This window comes from Amaranthus tricolor, chromosome 12 (assembly GCF_026212465.1).
Source record: "Amaranthus tricolor cultivar Red isolate AtriRed21 chromosome 12, ASM2621246v1, whole genome shotgun sequence".
Taxonomy (NCBI): domain Eukaryota; kingdom Viridiplantae; phylum Streptophyta; class Magnoliopsida; order Caryophyllales; family Amaranthaceae; genus Amaranthus; species Amaranthus tricolor.
In genome coordinates, this window is record NC_080058.1 from 11888819 (window position 1) to 11906789 (window position 17971).

Consider the following 17971-nt stretch of genomic DNA (forward strand, 5'->3'; position numbering starts at 1 on the left):
TTTGTTATAAGAATAAAGTCTATTCAAATGTTAAATTGAATTTATTTTACGATTTATATTTCTCTAACAAGATTTTAGTTTGTTAGATGAAATTTTAAGTGTGTGGATTAAGTGATGTAATTATCCATGAGTTTATGAATCCTTTAACAAAATTTGATTTGTTTAAAGGATTATCCTTATATATATATATGTTCGATTTAAAAAAAAAAAATGTTGGTTTATGATTCTCTACAAAATTTAAATTTGATAAGAGGATCAAATATTTAATTTACTTATCATGGTTATGAAATTTTAAATGTTTTTGAAGATCTTGATGATGAGTATGTCTTAAGTTGTTAGCCTTATGTTTTGATGATGGCTTAGATTGTTGATGGGACTTTGTGTATTGCCAAATGTGTGGAAATATCAAGTGGTTGTGTGATAGGAAATTGGTCTTGTTTGTTTTATTTTAGTAGAATGAAAATTCGGTTTCGGTTGGTATGTAGGTTATGAGATTTAAAAAAAAAAAAAAGGATTTAATAATTCGAATAATAAAATAATAAAAAAATAATAATTAAAGTAAAAGGGGATTCCGGACAGCAGCTGCTGCCTCGGTAGTGGCGCCCCGATCCGGGTATCGGGTGTGTTTCGTTGTGGTTTTATTTAACCGATGTGTTTTTTAAACCTCGTTAAAACGCTTAAAATAATTAAAAATAGTAATCGGATGCTAGAAATTATGAAATTTGGTACCCAAGATAATTGATGCGTTCCGGACGCAGCGGTGAAGTCGGATTTTTAATTTGAATTTTCTAAACTGTCCGATTTGGCCATAAAAGTTTCTGGTCAGAATGGGAATTTTGGAGCGAACATGAATTGGATGAAAACATTTGAAATTATCAAGTCTTTGTGATATTTTAGTAGTATGGAGTGGATTGTTTGTGAAAACTCGTTATTAAACGTGGTCGTTTTGTGTGTTTGTTAATTAGGACCTCGATTCATAAGAGGGTGAAATTCTTGTCGTGCTTGAACGTTGTTTGGAATTGCTGTGCTTAAAGGTACACGCTTAGACCATACTGTTTATATGGTTGTGCAAGTAATGTTGTTTTATTCCTAATCAAGGCTTTGTAATCACATAAGGATTAGACACCTCAAATAATATGAAATGATTATGTGGAAATTGAGAATTTATGGATATGTTACCCAAAAGGGTTAACAAATGAATTGGAAAATTATCAACTATTTTTCCCATGGCATTCAGGGATCTTTATGATCACCATGGGGGTATGCATACTTAGCCTTTGGCGACCCGAACAGGACGGGCAACGTCTTAGGTAGGTGGTTGCCTTGGGATTAGCTCTCCTAAGTGTATTCCACCAAACAAATTGGAAATATGACTTGCACGACCCGCACATGTCGGGCAACGTTGCAAGGTTGGAAATAATGAACAAAGATTACATAATAGAGCCTTTGCATGCTAGGGTAAACACAATGCTTGTATTCAACCTGTTTAATATATGTATGAAGTCTCTGACGTGTATTGGTTGTTCTTTGGAACCTGCTACGTGTTATCATACGACGTGCAGCAGGTTAATCGCAGGAGGGGGCTGGAGTGAGGATTCAGCTTAGAACCCGTAACTATCAAGTCTAGACTTACTTTGTAATGAGTCTAAATAATTCAGTTTATGTAACCAAAGTTTGTGATGTTTTCTTTTATCTCGTACAATTTTAGTTAGTCTAGAGGCCGATGGGCTCTCGAGTTGTATGTAAAGACTTCTGCTGTTTGTTTGGTTTTGTTTTGTTTAGCGCTATTTTCTTTGTTGACCATATTCCTTTACCGTTGGAACGTTGACGATCCGAGTAAGGATGAGTTTTCTTGCGTCCGTTTGTGAGCCGGATTCATGTTCTCACATGATATTCCAGGTCACTTAAACCGGGCCGTTACAATTGGTATCAGAGCCAACGTTCCCTAGGAGTTAGAGGAATATCAGACCTTAGTAATGAGAGATGGGGAATGGTCGTATGTGATATAAAAAAAATATATATATATAATGAATGTGTTTGTTGTGATGTAGCTGGCTTTGGACCATTAGGGTTATGAAGTGTCTAGGTGTTCTTAGTTAACAATTTTCTTACTTGGTTCCTCATCGTTATGTGTATATGTTCAGGAATATGGACCCACACACCCCCAGTGACTCGAGAGAAGTACCGATGTTTGACCTTGAAACTGTCTGGAGGGAGGTCTCCAACGCTGATATATGGAAAATAAGGAGTGATGAAAGTGTCCAAGACTATAGGGAGAGGATGCTTATGGTCAGGGAAAAAGCCAATAGAATATGTTACGATCTAGATTTGGACCTAAATAGGTTACATCGTTTGTCTGAATCTAGGAAGAGTGTAGCACCTGAGAGGAAGGGCGAGTCTCCAGTATCGGGCGGCACCAATGTGACCACGGAACCGTTAAGAGAGCGGGTTCTTCCTGATTCCCCACAGGTGGAAACTGAGGCTCAGGCAGAGAGTGATATCGAGATGTGGGAGCCTAGTCGTGAACCGCCTACTTATATAGAAATTTCCAGCGATGATGACGAGAGGGAGAACTGGGGATCGCACTACGACTTATATGGCTTTGAGGTTGGGTTTGATAGGGGGTGGTCTGATGAGGAAGATCCTGAAGAGGACATAGAGGATGTACCGTTAAGCAGCCCCAGTGATAGTGGTAGTGAATCAGATGGATCGTATTCAGACTCCAGCTCTGATTCTGGAGAAGACGGGGATGATGAGGACTTCGATATAGCAAGTTACGATGAGGGTGCTGACACTTGGGATGCTTGGCGCTAGATGTTCTATACCTTTTTATTTTGTTTTCGCATCTTTCTTTGAGATATTTGAAGTTGTATCTTTTTAATCAAATAAGTGATAAGGTAATAATGTAACTCTTGCATGAGGCAATTTTCGATGTATTAAAAGATATATATATATATATAAAATATTGAAGTGTGTTTGCTGTTTCTTTCAGTGTTGTAAGTTTGTGCATTACATACGTAATTTCCTTTTGTAAGTGTATATATATACATAAAACAATAATAATAATAATAATAATAATAGTAAAATAACGTTAATAATGATAGTGATAATACTTATATATATATATATATATATATATATATATCTAGTGAGACAAACGAATAAGTAATCGACTGTTAGGGTTACCCAGCAAACCTTGTTCTTTCTCCAAAGGCTACGAATCTTAGGACTTTCTTTTGATTTGTACCTTTCTTTCGTTTGCAGAAGATGCCTCCAATTTTTAGGAAGAGTCTGTCTCGAAGCAATGCTAACCGTACGATAAGAAATCTGGTGAAAGCGTTAACAAGTGTAAGTGCACCCCGAGAGAAGTCTTTGTCAGAGTTAGCCTCAGAAATGAGCAAAAGGATTAGCCAGAGTAAACCCTCAACTTTCGATGGTAAGGGGGAATCATCGGAACTGGAACTCTGGTTAAGAGAATTTGACAAGCTTTTCGATGTCGTTGAGTGCTCAGAAGAATTAAAAGTCAATCAAGCTGCCTTTTATTTGGTGGGGGAAGCCGACTACTGGTGGGCAAACAGTAGATCGGGGTTAATAGAGCAAGCTGAGGGAGTTTTTGGTTGGGATTTGTTCAAAAGAGCTATGCGAGAGAAATTTTATCCGCTGCATGTTAGAAAGGATAAGTCGAACGAGTTTGCGCGATTGGAAATGGGCAGTATGACGGTAGACGAATATTATCACAAATTTATGGAATACCTCAAGTATTGTCCTGATGATGTACCCACTGAAGAGAAAAAGATGCAACGTTTTGAGTTAGGTTTATCTTTCGATATTCAAAAACATATTGAGAGTGACCGATATAACACACTGGAGCAGATGTATAAGCGAGCGTCACAAATAGGGAATATTTTGAGGAAAGAAAAAGAAAAAGAGAAGGGTAATGCCCCTGAGAAAAGGAAAGAAGTTTTTGGCCATGCAATGGAGAATGTGTCGGGCTTTCATCAGAAGAAAGCAAGGAATTTTGGAAATTTTCAGGGAGGCGGATCTAATTCGAATTCAGGAATTAGGAACAACACGAAGTTTGTTAAGCCATTATTCGATCGAGATGGCAATGAGAGGAGGTATTTCTGTAAGAGGTGCAAGAAAAATCATCCGGCAAAGGATTGTGAAGGAAATCTGATCGAATGTAATTTTTGCCACAAGAGGGGGCATAGAGAGTTTGAATGCTACAGAAAGAAAGGGAGTGGAAGTCAACAGCCGAGTGGCCAAAACCGACAGCAGAATTTAAACAACGCTGGTAGTCAAGCCAGTCAACAGCACGGGAATGGAAATCGTGGCAATGCTGGTCAAAGGTTCCCGCAACCTTTTTATGGCGGGCAAGGCCGGGTTGGTGGGAATCGAGTAGAAGGGTCAGAAATGCAGCGCGGGGGAAATCACGTGGGAGGAAGTAATGTACAGCCGGCGAGCGGAAGGGTATCTGCGGTCAGTGCAAGAGAAGCTGACCAGGCGACAGATGTGGTTACAGGTACGTTCGCCATTCATTCTATAGCTGTGAATGTATTGTTTGATTCGGGAGCTACATGCTCATTTCTTGCAAAGAGTAAAGTGAACGAGTTGAATTTGGAGACCTTTGAAAAAGTTTCTTATACGGTGGCTGTACCATCGGGAAAATTGTACAGCTGTGAAAAACTGTATAGGGATGTACCCTTGAGGATAGGAAAGGTTGTGTTTCCTAGCGACTTGTATGTGTTAGATATGGAAGGTTCAGAAGTAATTTTGGGGATGGATTGGCTGGGAAGGTATAAGGCCACTATTGAATGCAGAGAGCAGAGAGTTTTGTTGGAAGGACCACGAGGAGAAAGCGTTAGATATAGGAAGTTTCCCAAGGGACCCAGGTCGAATTTGGTGTCGACCTTAGAATTGCAAAGGCTTGTGAGGCAAGGACACCCTTTGTATTTGTGTCATATCAGCCAGGGGGATAAGAAAGATGGAAATCCCCAGGATATTGCTGTGGTGAATGAATTTTTGGATGTTTTTCTGGACGAGATTCCCGGAATGCCACCTCAACGGGAAATTGACTTCACGATTGACTTGGTACCGGGGACTGGACCGATTTCTAAGGCCCCTTATCGTATGGCTCCAAAGGAGATGGAGGAGTTGAAGTCTCAACTTGAAGAATTGTTGGATAAAGGTTATATTCGACCTAGTGTTTCACCTTGGGGCGCTCCAGTTCTGTTTGTGAGAAAAAAAGATGGTAGTTTAAGGTTATGCATTGATTACAGGGAGTTAAACAAGATAACAGTTAAGAATAAATACCCGTTGCCCCGGATAGATGACTTGTTTTGATCAATTGAGAGGAGCCGGGATCTTTTCCAAGATTGATTTAAGATCGGGTTACCACCAGCTAAGAATAGCTGAAGGGGATATACATAAAACCGCATTCAGAACACGTTATGGACATTATGAGTTCACAGTGATGCCGTTTGGGTTGACAAATGCTCCAGCCGCGTTCATGTGCTTAATGAACCAAGTGTTTAGTGCGTACTTGGATAAATTCGTCGTTATCTTTATCGATGATATTTTGGTCTATTCGAAAGACCGAGAAGAACATCAGGAACATCTACGATTTGTCCTGCAAACCCTGCGAGAAAATAAGTTGTACGCGAAGTTGTCAAAGTGTGAATTTTGGTTGGATAAGGTATCATTTTTGGGTCATTTTGTCTCTAAGGAAGGTATTTCGGTGGACCCGGTAAAGGTGGAGGCAGTTCGAAGTTGGCCGTCACCTAAGAACGTCACCGATGTACGAAGTTTCCTAGGTTTGGCCGGGTATTATCGTCGTTTTGTTAAGGATTTTTCGCGTATTGCTCGGCCCATGACCTCGTTAATGAAGAAAGAGAAGAGGTTCCAATGGACGGATGAATGTGAACAGGCCTTCATGACTTTGAAGGAAAGGTTAACTACGGCTCCTGTTCTTACTCTACCTGACCCTAAGTTGGATTATACTGTTTACAGTGACGCGTCGAAGAAAGGGTTGGGTTGTGTTCTGATGCAGGACCGTAAGGTGATTGCTTATGCATCTCGACAACTGAAGGTACATGAAGTTAATTATCCGACCCATGATCTGGAATTAGCCGCTATAGTTTTCGCTCTCAAGATATGGCGGCATTACTTGTATGGCGTTAAGTGTAGGATTTACACTGATCATCAGAGTCTGAAATACCTCTATACCCAACCTGACTTAAATATGCGACAGCGTCGGTGGTTAGAGTTGATGACAGATTATGACCTGGAGTTCATATATCACGAAGGGCGAGCGAACTTGGTGGCCGATGCTTTGAGTAGGTAGTCTAGTCACTCGCTATCTGCCCTGAACGGAGTTGAAGAGTTGCATCGGGATTTTGCTAGACTGAACTTGGAAATAGTACGTAAAGGTGAATTACAGGGGTGTCTGAATGCCTTGGCTATTCGACCTTCGTTCTTTGAGGAAATTTTGAATTCCCAGGATAAAGACCCGAAACTTTTGAAATTAAAGGATCAAGCACGGGAAGGAACAGCAGAGGGATTCCTTGTCCATGAAGATGGAAGCTTGAGGTTCAAGGGTCGTTGGTGTTTACCGACAGGGGAGGAATCTTTGAAGGAACGTATCCTGGATGAAGCCCATTGTACGAAATTTTCAGTACATCCGGGTGGTGACAAGATGTACCAAGATCTAAAGTTAATGTTTTGGTGGTCGGGGATGAAGAAAGATATTGCAGAGTATGTCTCACGCTGTCTGACCTGTCAGAAGGTTAAAAGTGAGCATAAGAGACCAGGAGGATTATTGCAACCGTTAGAGATACCAGTATGGAAGTGGGATGATATAGAGTTACGGGGACGTAACTTCTTAAGGGGGGTAGAGGGCGATAGAAATTTCGCGCAAGGAGTGTTAAATCTTTGTTTTGGTAGTCGTGTTTTATGATGTGGAGTTATAGTTGTGATAGCGTTTGTGTTCTATGTTTTCCGCTGCCACACAAGTTACGAGGACGTAACTTCTTTTAAGGGGGGTAGTCTGTAACACCCCGTCATTTATCGGGTTTAAAAATAAAATATAATATAATAAAATAAAATATAACAAAATAAAATAAATAAGTGATATTAAATTATATTATTTTACATAGTTAATTATAAGTAACAAAGTGGGGTATTTTTAACGGTAACGAGTTTAATCGCATGACGTTTTGTTTCAATTGTAATAATAACACAATAATTACTCAATTAATTAAATGATTAATTAAAAAAAAAAATAATAATAATAATAAGGGGGAATTTGGAAGGGGTGGCCGGTTATTGTGAGGAGGAATGGGAGGAGTTTGTAACTCCTCTCATAAGTGAGTATTATGGCCCATTAAGCTCACCTCTTAAGTGCCTATTAATTCTTAAGCATCATTTGAATTTCCTCACATTTCCTAAGCTTTCAAAGTGAACAAAATTCAGAAAATTTTCCTCTTTTCTTGTTCTTGTTTCGGTATTCAAGAAGAAAAAAAAAAAAAAAACTTTGTTCAATCCAATCTTCAAATCAAAGGGTAAGTAAGTTGAGTTGTTATTTATAAATTTTATTTATAAGAAATTCTAGTATGAGATTATATAATATTTCTTTCAATATGATGACATCCTATGACTTATTAGGAGGATTGAGTATTTTATATAAGTTTTCTTTAATAATCCTTTGATAAAATTGATTTGTTAAAAGGGTTAAATCATATTTCTGTTATGCAAATTTTCCTTGATTTACATTCTTTAACAAAGTTTAAATTTGTTATAAGAATAAAGTCTATTCAAATGTTAAATTGAATTTATTTTACGATTTATATTTCTCTAACAAGATTTTAGTTTGTTAGATGAAATTTTAAGTGTGTGGATTAAGTGATGTAATTATCCATGAGTTTATAAATCCTTTAACAAAATTTGATTTGTTTAAAGGATTGTCCTTATATATATATATATGTTCGATTTAAAAAAAAAAATGTTGGTTTATGATTCTCTACAAAATTTAAATTTGATAAGAGGATCAAATATTTAATTTACTTATCATGGTTATGAAATTTTAAATGTTTTTGAAGATCTTGATGATGAGTATGTCTTAAGTTGTTAGCCTTATGTTTTGATGATGGCTTAGATTGTTGATGGGACTTTGTGTATTGCCAAATGTGTGGAAATATCAAGTGGTTGTGTGATAGGAAATTGGTCTTGTTTGTTTTATTTTAGTAGAATGAAAATTCGGTTTCGGTTGGTATGTAGGTTATGAGATTTAAAAAAAAAAAAAAAGGATTTAATAATTCGAATAATAAAATAATAAAAAAATAATAATTAAAGTAAAAGGGGATTCCGGACAGCAGCTGCTGCCTCGGTAGTGGCGCCCCGATCCGGGTATCGGGTGTGTTTCGTTGTGGTTTTATTTAACCGATGTGTTTTTTAAACCTCGTTAAAACGCTTAAAATAATTAAAAATAGTAATCGGATGCTAGAAATTATGAAATTTGGTACCCAAGATAATTGATGCGTTCCGGACGCAGCGGTGAAGTCGGATTTTTAATTTGAATTTTCTAAACTGTCCGATTTGGCCATAAAAGTTTCTGGTCAGAATGGGAATTTTGGAGCGAACATGAATTGGATGAAAACATTTGAAATTATCAAGTCTTTGTGATATTTTAGTAGTATGGAGTGGATTGTTTGTGAAAACTCGTTATTAAACGTGGTCGTTTTGTGTGTTTGTTAATTAGGACCTCGATTCATAAGAGGGTGAAATTCTTGTCGTGCTTGAACGTTGTTTGGAATTGCTGTGCTTAAAGGTACACGCTTAGACCATACTGTTTATATGGTTGTGCAAGTAATGTTGTTTTATTCCTAATCAAGGCTTTGTAATCACATAAGGATTAGACACCTCAAATAATATGAAATGATTATGTGGAAATTGAGAATTTATGGATATGTTACCCAAAAGGGTTAACAAATGAATTGGAAAATTATCAACTATTTTTCCCATGGCATTCAGGGATCTTTATGATCACCATGGGGGTATGCATACTTAGCCTTTGGCGACCCGAACAGGACGGGCAACGTCTTAGGTAGGTGGTTGCCTTGGGATTAGCTCTCCTAAGTGTATTCCACCAAACAAATTGGAAATATGACTTGCACGACCCGCACATGTCGGGCAACGTTGCAAGGTTGGAAATAATGAACAAAGATTACATAATAGAGCCTTTGCATGCTAGGGTAAACACAATGCTTGTATTCAACCTGTTTAATATATGTATGAAGTCTCTGACGTGTATTGGTTGTTCTTTGGAACCTGCTACGTGTTATCATACGACGTGCAGCAGGTTAATCGCAGGAGGGGGCTGGAGTGAGGATTCAGCTTAGAACCCGTAACTATCAAGTCTAGACTTACTTTGTAATGAGTCTAAATAATTCAGTTTATGTAACCAAAGTTTGTGATGTTTTCTTTTATCTCGTACAATTTTAGTTAGTCTAGAGGCCGATGGGCTCTCGAGTTGTATGTAAAGACTTCTGCTGTTTGTTTGGTTTTGTTTTGTTTAGCGCTATTTTCTTTGTTGACCATATTCCTTTACCGTTGGAACGTTGACGATCCGAGTAAGGATGAGTTTTCTTGCGTCCGTTTGTGAGCCGGATTCATGTTCTCACATGATATTCCAGGTCACTTAAACCGGGCCGTTACAATTGGTATCAGAGCCAACGTTCCCTAGGAGTTAGAGGAATATCAGACCTTAGTAATGAGAGATGGGGAATGGTCGTATGTGATATAAAAAAAATATATATATATAATGAATGTGTTTGTTGTGATGTAGCTGGCTTTGGACCATTAGGGTTATGAAGTGTCTAGGTGTTCTTAGTTAACAATTTTCTTACTTGGTTCCTCATCGTTATGTGTATATGTTCAGGAATATGGACCCACACACCCCCAGTGACTCGAGAGAAGTACCGATGTTTGACCTTGAAACTGTCTGGAGGGAGGTCTCCAACGCTGATATATGGAAAATAAGGAGTGATGAAAGTGTCCAAGACTATAGGGAGAGGATGCTTATGGTCAGGGAAAAAGCCAATAGAATATGTTACGATCTAGATTTGGACCTAAATAGGTTACATCGTTTGTCTGAATCTAGGAAGAGTGTAGCACCTGAGAGGAAGGGCGAGTCTCCAGTATCGGGCGGCACCAATGTGACCACGGAACCGTTAAGAGAGCGGGTTCTTCCTGATTCCCCACAGGTGGAAACTGAGGCTCAGGCAGAGAGTGATATCGAGATGTGGGAGCCTAGTCGTGAACCGCCTACTTATATAGAAATTTCCAGCGATGATGACGAGAGGGAGAACTGGGGATCGCACTACGACTTATATGGCTTTGAGGTTGGGTTTGATAGGGGGTGGTCTGATGAGGAAGATCCTGAAGAGGACATAGAGGATGTACCGTTAAGCAGCCCCAGTGATAGTGGTAGTGAATCAGATGGATCGTATTCAGACTCCAGCTCTGATTCTGGAGAAGACGGGGATGATGAGGACTTCGATATAGCAAGTTACGATGAGGGTGCTGACACTTGGGATGCTTGGCGCTAGATGTTCTATACCTTTTTATTTTGTTTTCGCATCTTTCTTTGAGATATTTGAAGTTGTATCTTTTTAATCAAATAAGTGATAAGGTAATAATGTAACTCTTGCATGAGGCAATTTTCGATGTATTAAAAGATATATATATATATATAAAATATTGAAGTGTGTTTGCTGTTTCTTTCAGTGTTGTAAGTTTGTGCATTACATACGTAATTTCCTTTTGTAAGTGTATATATATACATAAAACAATAATAATAATAATAATAATAATAATAGTAAAATAACGTTAATAATGATAGTGATAATACTTATATATATATATATATATATATATATCTAGTGAGACAAACGAATAAGTAATCGACTGTTAGGGTTACCCAGCAAACCTTGTTCTTTCTCCAAAGGCTACGAATCTTAGGACTTTCTTTTGATTTGTACCTTTCTTTCGTTTGCAGAAGATGCCTCCAATTTTTAGGAAGAGTCTGTCTCGAAGCAATGCTAACCGTACGATAAGAAATCTGGTGAAAGCGTTAACAAGTGTAAGTGCACCCCGAGAGAAGTCTTTGTCAGAGTTAGCCTCAGAAATGAGCAAAAGGATTAGCCAGAGTAAACCCTCAACTTTCGATGGTAAGGGGGAATCATCGGAACTGGAACTCTGGTTAAGAGAATTTGACAAGCTTTTCGATGTCGTTGAGTGCTCAGAAGAATTAAAAGTCAATCAAGCTGCCTTTTATTTGGTGGGGGAAGCCGACTACTGGTGGGCAAACAGTAGATCGGGGTTAATAGAGCAAGCTGAGGGAGTTTTTGGTTGGGATTTGTTCAAAAGAGCTATGCGAGAGAAATTTTATCCGCTGCATGTTAGAAAGGATAAGTCGAACGAGTTTGCGCGATTGGAAATGGGCAGTATGACGGTAGACGAATATTATCACAAATTTATGGAATACCTCAAGTATTGTCCTGATGATGTACCCACTGAAGAGAAAAAGATGCAACGTTTTGAGTTAGGTTTATCTTTCGATATTCAAAAACATATTGAGAGTGACCGATATAACACACTGGAGCAGATGTATAAGCGAGCGTCACAAATAGGGAATATTTTGAGGAAAGAAAAAGAAAAAGAGAAGGGTAATGCCCCTGAGAAAAGGAAAGAAGTTTTTGGCCATGCAATGGAGAATGTGTCGGGCTTTCATCAGAAGAAAGCAAGGAATTTTGGAAATTTTCAGGGAGGCGGATCTAATTCGAATTCAGGAATTAGGAACAACACGAAGTTTGTTAAGCCATTATTCGATCGAGATGGCAATGAGAGGAGGTATTTCTGTAAGAGGTGCAAGAAAAATCATCCGGCAAAGGATTGTGAAGGAAATCTGATCGAATGTAATTTTTGCCACAAGAGGGGGCATAGAGAGTTTGAATGCTACAGAAAGAAAGGGAGTGGAAGTCAACAGCCGAGTGGCCAAAACCGACAGCAGAATTTAAACAACGCTGGTAGTCAAGCCAGTCAACAGCACGGGAATGGAAATCGTGGCAATGCTGGTCAAAGGTTCCCGCAACCTTTTTATGGCGGGCAAGGCCGGGTTGGTGGGAATCGAGTAGAAGGGTCAGAAATGCAGCGCGGGGGAAATCACGTGGGAGGAAGTAATGTACAGCCGGCGAGCGGAAGGGTATCTGCGGTCAGTGCAAGAGAAGCTGACCAGGCGACAGATGTGGTTACAGGTACGTTCGCCATTCATTCTATAGCTGTGAATGTATTGTTTGATTCGGGAGCTACATGCTCATTTCTTGCAAAGAGTAAAGTGAACGAGTTGAATTTGGAGACCTTTGAAAAAGTTTCTTATACGGTGGCTGTACCATCGGGAAAATTGTACAGCTGTGAAAAACTGTATAGGGATGTACCCTTGAGGATAGGAAAGGTTGTGTTTCCTAGCGACTTGTATGTGTTAGATATGGAAGGTTCAGAAGTAATTTTGGGGATGGATTGGCTGGGAAGGTATAAGGCCACTATTGAATGCAGAGAGCAGAGAGTTTTGTTGGAAGGACCACGAGGAGAAAGCGTTAGATATAGGAAGTTTCCCAAGGGACCCAGGTCGAATTTGGTGTCGACCTTAGAATTGCAAAGGCTTGTGAGGCAAGGACACCCTTTGTATTTGTGTCATATCAGCCAGGGGGATAAGAAAGATGGAAATCCCCAGGATATTGCTGTGGTGAATGAATTTTTGGATGTTTTTCTGGACGAGATTCCCGGAATGCCACCTCAACGGGAAATTGACTTCACGATTGACTTGGTACCGGGGACTGGACCGATTTCTAAGGCCCCTTATCGTATGGCTCCAAAGGAGATGGAGGAGTTGAAGTCTCAACTTGAAGAATTGTTGGATAAAGGTTATATTCGACCTAGTGTTTCACCTTGGGGCGCTCCAGTTCTGTTTGTGAGAAAAAAAGATGGTAGTTTAAGGTTATGCATTGATTACAGGGAGTTAAACAAGATAACAGTTAAGAATAAATACCCGTTGCCCCGGATAGATGACTTGTTTGATCAATTGAGAGGAGCCGGGATCTTTTCCAAGATTGATTTAAGATCGGGTTACCACCAGCTAAGAATAGCTGAAGGGGATATACATAAAACCGCATTCAGAACACGTTATGGACATTATGAGTTCACAGTGATGCCGTTTGGGTTGACAAATGCTCCAGCCGCGTTCATGTGCTTAATGAACCAAGTGTTTAGTGCGTACTTGGATAAATTCGTCGTTATCTTTATCGATGATATTTTGGTCTATTCGAAAGACCGAGAAGAACATCAGGAACATCTACGATTTGTCCTGCAAACCCTGCGAGAAAATAAGTTGTACGCGAAGTTGTCAAAGTGTGAATTTTGGTTGGATAAGGTATCATTTTTGGGTCATTTTGTCTCTAAGGAAGGTATTTCGGTGGACCCGGTAAAGGTGGAGGCAGTTCGAAGTTGGCCGTCACCTAAGAACGTCACCGATGTACGAAGTTTCCTAGGTTTGGCCGGGTATTATCGTCGTTTTGTTAAGGATTTTTCGCGTATTGCTCGGCCCATGACCTCGTTAATGAAGAAAGAGAAGAGGTTCCAATGGACGGATGAATGTGAACAGGCCTTCATGACTTTGAAGGAAAGGTTAACTACGGCTCCTGTTCTTACTCTACCTGACCCTAAGTTGGATTATACTGTTTACAGTGACGCGTCGAAGAAAGGGTTGGGTTGTGTTCTGATGCAGGACCGTAAGGTGATTGCTTATGCATCTCGACAACTGAAGGTACATGAAGTTAATTATCCGACCCATGATCTGGAATTAGCCGCTATAGTTTTCGCTCTCAAGATATGGCGGCATTACTTGTATGGCGTTAAGTGTAGGATTTACACTGATCATCAGAGTCTGAAATACCTCTATACCCAACCTGACTTAAATATGCGACAGCGTCGGTGGTTAGAGTTGATGACAGATTATGACCTGGAGTTCATATATCACGAAGGGCGAGCGAACTTGGTGGCCGATGCTTTGAGTAGGTAGTCTAGTCACTCGCTATCTGCCCTGAACGGAGTTGAAGAGTTGCATCGGGATTTTGCTAGACTGAACTTGGAAATAGTACGTAAAGGTGAATTACAGGGGTGTCTGAATGCCTTGGCTATTCGACCTTCGTTCTTTGAGGAAATTTTGAATTCCCAGGATAAAGACCCGAAACTTTTGAAATTAAAGGATCAAGCACGGGAAGGAACAGCAGAGGGATTCCTTGTCCATGAAGATGGAAGCTTGAGGTTCAAGGGTCGTTGGTGTTTACCGACAGGGGAGGAATCTTTGAAGGAACGTATCCTGGATGAAGCCCATTGTACGAAATTTTCAGTACATCCGGGTGGTGACAAGATGTACCAAGATCTAAAGTTAATGTTTTGGTGGTCGGGGATGAAGAAAGATATTGCAGAGTATGTCTCACGCTGTCTGACCTGTCAGAAGGTTAAAAGTGAGCATAAGAGACCAGGAGGATTATTGCAACCGTTAGAGATACCAGTATGGAAGTGGGATGATATAGAGTTACGGGGACGTAACTTCTTAAGGGGGGTAGAGGGCGATAGAAATTTCGCGCAAGGAGTGTTAAATCTTTGTTTTGGTAGTCGTGTTTTATGATGTGGAGTTATAGTTGTGATAGCGTTTGTGTTCTATGTTTTCCGCTGCCACACAAGTTACGAGGACGTAACTTCTTTTAAGGGGGGTAGTCTGTAACACCCCGTCATTTATCGGGTTTAAAAATAAAATATAATATAATAAAATAAAATATAACAAAATAAAATAAATAAGTGATATTAAATTATATTATTTTACATAGTTAATTATAAGTAACAAAGTGGGGTATTTTTAACGGTAACGAGTTTAATCGCATGACGTTTTGTTTCAATTGTAATAATAACACAATAATTACTCAATTAATTAAATGATTAATTAAAAAAAAAATAATAATAATAATAAGGGGGAATTTGGAAGGGGTGGCCGGTTATTGTGAGGAGGAATGGGAGGAGTTTGTAACTCCTCTCATAAGTGAGTATTATGGCCCATTAAGCTCACCTCTTAAGTGCCTATTAATTCTTAAGCATCATTTGAATTTCCTCACATTTCCTAAGCTTTCAAAGTGAACAAAATTCAGAAAATTTTCCTCTTTTCTTGTTCTTGTTTCGGTATTCAAGAAGAAAAAAAAAAAAAAAACTTTGTTCAATCCAATCTTCAAATCAAAGGGTAAGTAAGTTGAGTTGTTATTTATAAATTTTATTTATAAGAAATTCTAGTATGAGATTATATAATATTTCTTTCAATATGATGACATCCTATGACTTATTAGGAGGATTGAGTATTTTATATAAGTTTTCTTTAATAATCCTTTGATAAAATTGATTTGTTAAAAGGGTTAAATCATATTTCTGTTATGCAAATTTTCCTTGATTTACATTCTTTAACAAAGTTTAAATTTGTTATAAGAATAAAGTCTATTCAAATGTTAAATTGAATTTATTTTACGATTTATATTTCTCTAACAAGATTTTAGTTTGTTAGATGAAATTTTAAGTGTGTGGATTAAGTGATGTAATTATCCATGAGTTTATAAATCCTTTAACAAAATTTGATTTGTTTAAAGGATTGTCCTTATATATATATATATGTTCGATTTAAAAAAAAAAAATGTTGGTTTATGATTCTCTACAAAATTTAAATTTGATAAGAGGATCAAATATTTAATTTACTTATCATGGTTATGAAATTTTAAATGTTTTTGAAGATCTTGATGATGAGTATGTCTTAAGTTGTTAGCCTTATGTTTTGATGATGGCTTAGATTGTTGATGGGACTTTGTGTATTGCCAAATGTGTGGAAATATCAAGTGGTTGTGTGATAGGAAATTGGTCTTGTTTGTTTTATTTTAGTAGAATGAAAATTCGGTTTCGGTTGGTATGTAGGTTATGAGATTTAAAAAAAAAAAAAAGGATTTAATAATTCGAATAATAAAATAATAAAAAAATAATAATTAAAGTAAAAGGGGATTCCGGACAGCAGCTGCTGCCTCGGTAGTGGCGCCCCGATCCGGGTATCGGGTGTGTTTCGTTGTGGTTTTATTTAACCGATGTGTTTTTTAAACCTCGTTAAAACGCTTAAAATAATTAAAAATAGTAATCGGATGCTAGAAATTATGAAATTTGGTACCCAAGATAATTGATGCGTTCCGGACGCAGCGGTGAGTCGGATTTTTAATTTGAATTTTCTAAACTGTCCGATTTGGCCATAAAAGTTTCTGGTCAGAATGGGAATTTTGGAGCGAACATGAATTGGATGAAAACATTTGAAATTATCAAGTCTTTGTGATATTTTAGTAGTATGGAGTGGATTGTTTGTGAAAACTCGTTATTAAACGTGGTCGTTTTGTGTGTTTGTTAATTAGGACCTCGATTCATAAGAGGGTGAAATTCTTGTCGTGCTTGAACGTTGTTTGGAATTGCTGTGCTTAAAGGTACACGCTTAGACCATACTGTTTATATGGTTGTGCAAGTAATGTTGTTTTATTCCTAATCAAGGCTTTGTAATCACATAAGGATTAGACACCTCAAATAATATGAAATGATTATGTGGAAATTGAGAATTTATGGATATGTTACCCAAAAGGGTTAACAAATGAATTGGAAAATTATCAACTATTTTTCCCATGGCATTCAGGGATCTTTATGATCACCATGGGGGTATGCATACTTAGCCTTTGGCGACCCGAACAGGACGGGCAACGTCTTAGGTAGGTGGTTGCCTTGGGATTAGCTCTCCTAAGTGTATTCCACCAAACAAATTGGAAATATGACTTGCACGACCCGCACATGTCGGGCAACGTTGCAAGGTTGGAAATAATGAACAAAGATTACATAATAGAGCCTTTGCATGCTAGGGTAAACACAATGCTTGTATTCAACCTGTTTAATATATGTATGAAGTCTCTGACGTGTATTGGTTGTTCTTTGGAACCTGCTACGTGTTATCATACGACGTGCAGCAGGTTAATCGCAGGAGGGGGCTGGAGTGAGGATTCAGCTTAGAACCCGTAACTATCAAGTCTAGACTTACTTTGTAATGAGTCTAAATAATTCAGTTTATGTAACCAAAGTTTGTGATGTTTTCTTTTATCTCGTACAATTTTAGTTAGTCTAGAGGCCGATGGGCTCTCGAGTTGTATGTAAAGACTTCTGCTGTTTGTTTGGTTTTGTTTTGTTTAACGCTATTTTCTTTGTTGACCATATTCCTTTACCGTTGGAACGTTGACGATCCGAGTAAGGATGAGTTTTCTTGCGTCCGTTTGTGAGCCGGATTCATGTTCTCACATGATATTCCAGGTCACTTAAACCGGGCCGTTACAATTGGTATCAGAGCCAACGTTCCCTAGGAGTTAGAGGAATATCAGACCTTAGTAATGAGAGATGGGGAATGGTCGTATGTGATATAAAAAAAATATATATATATAATGAATGTGTTTGTTGTGATGTAGCTGGCTTTGGACCATTAGGGTTATGAAGTGTCTAGGTGTTCTTAGTTAACAATTTTCTTACTTGGTTCCTCATCGTTATGTGTATATGTTCAGGAATATGGACCCACACACCCCCAGTCATCGTTAACAATTTTGAGAGTTATCTTTTATTCTTTTGTGATAATATCTTTTAGGAAGTTGAGAACTTTACTCTCATCTAACTTAGGTAGGAATAATTCGTGGGGATATACTTTGACCTTGTCCGTAATAATAATTATGATTTTTTTAAGAAATTTTTTAATAATAATAAATATAAATAAATTATCTCCTTCCATCTAAGGATGGCAATGGGTCGGACTCGGCTT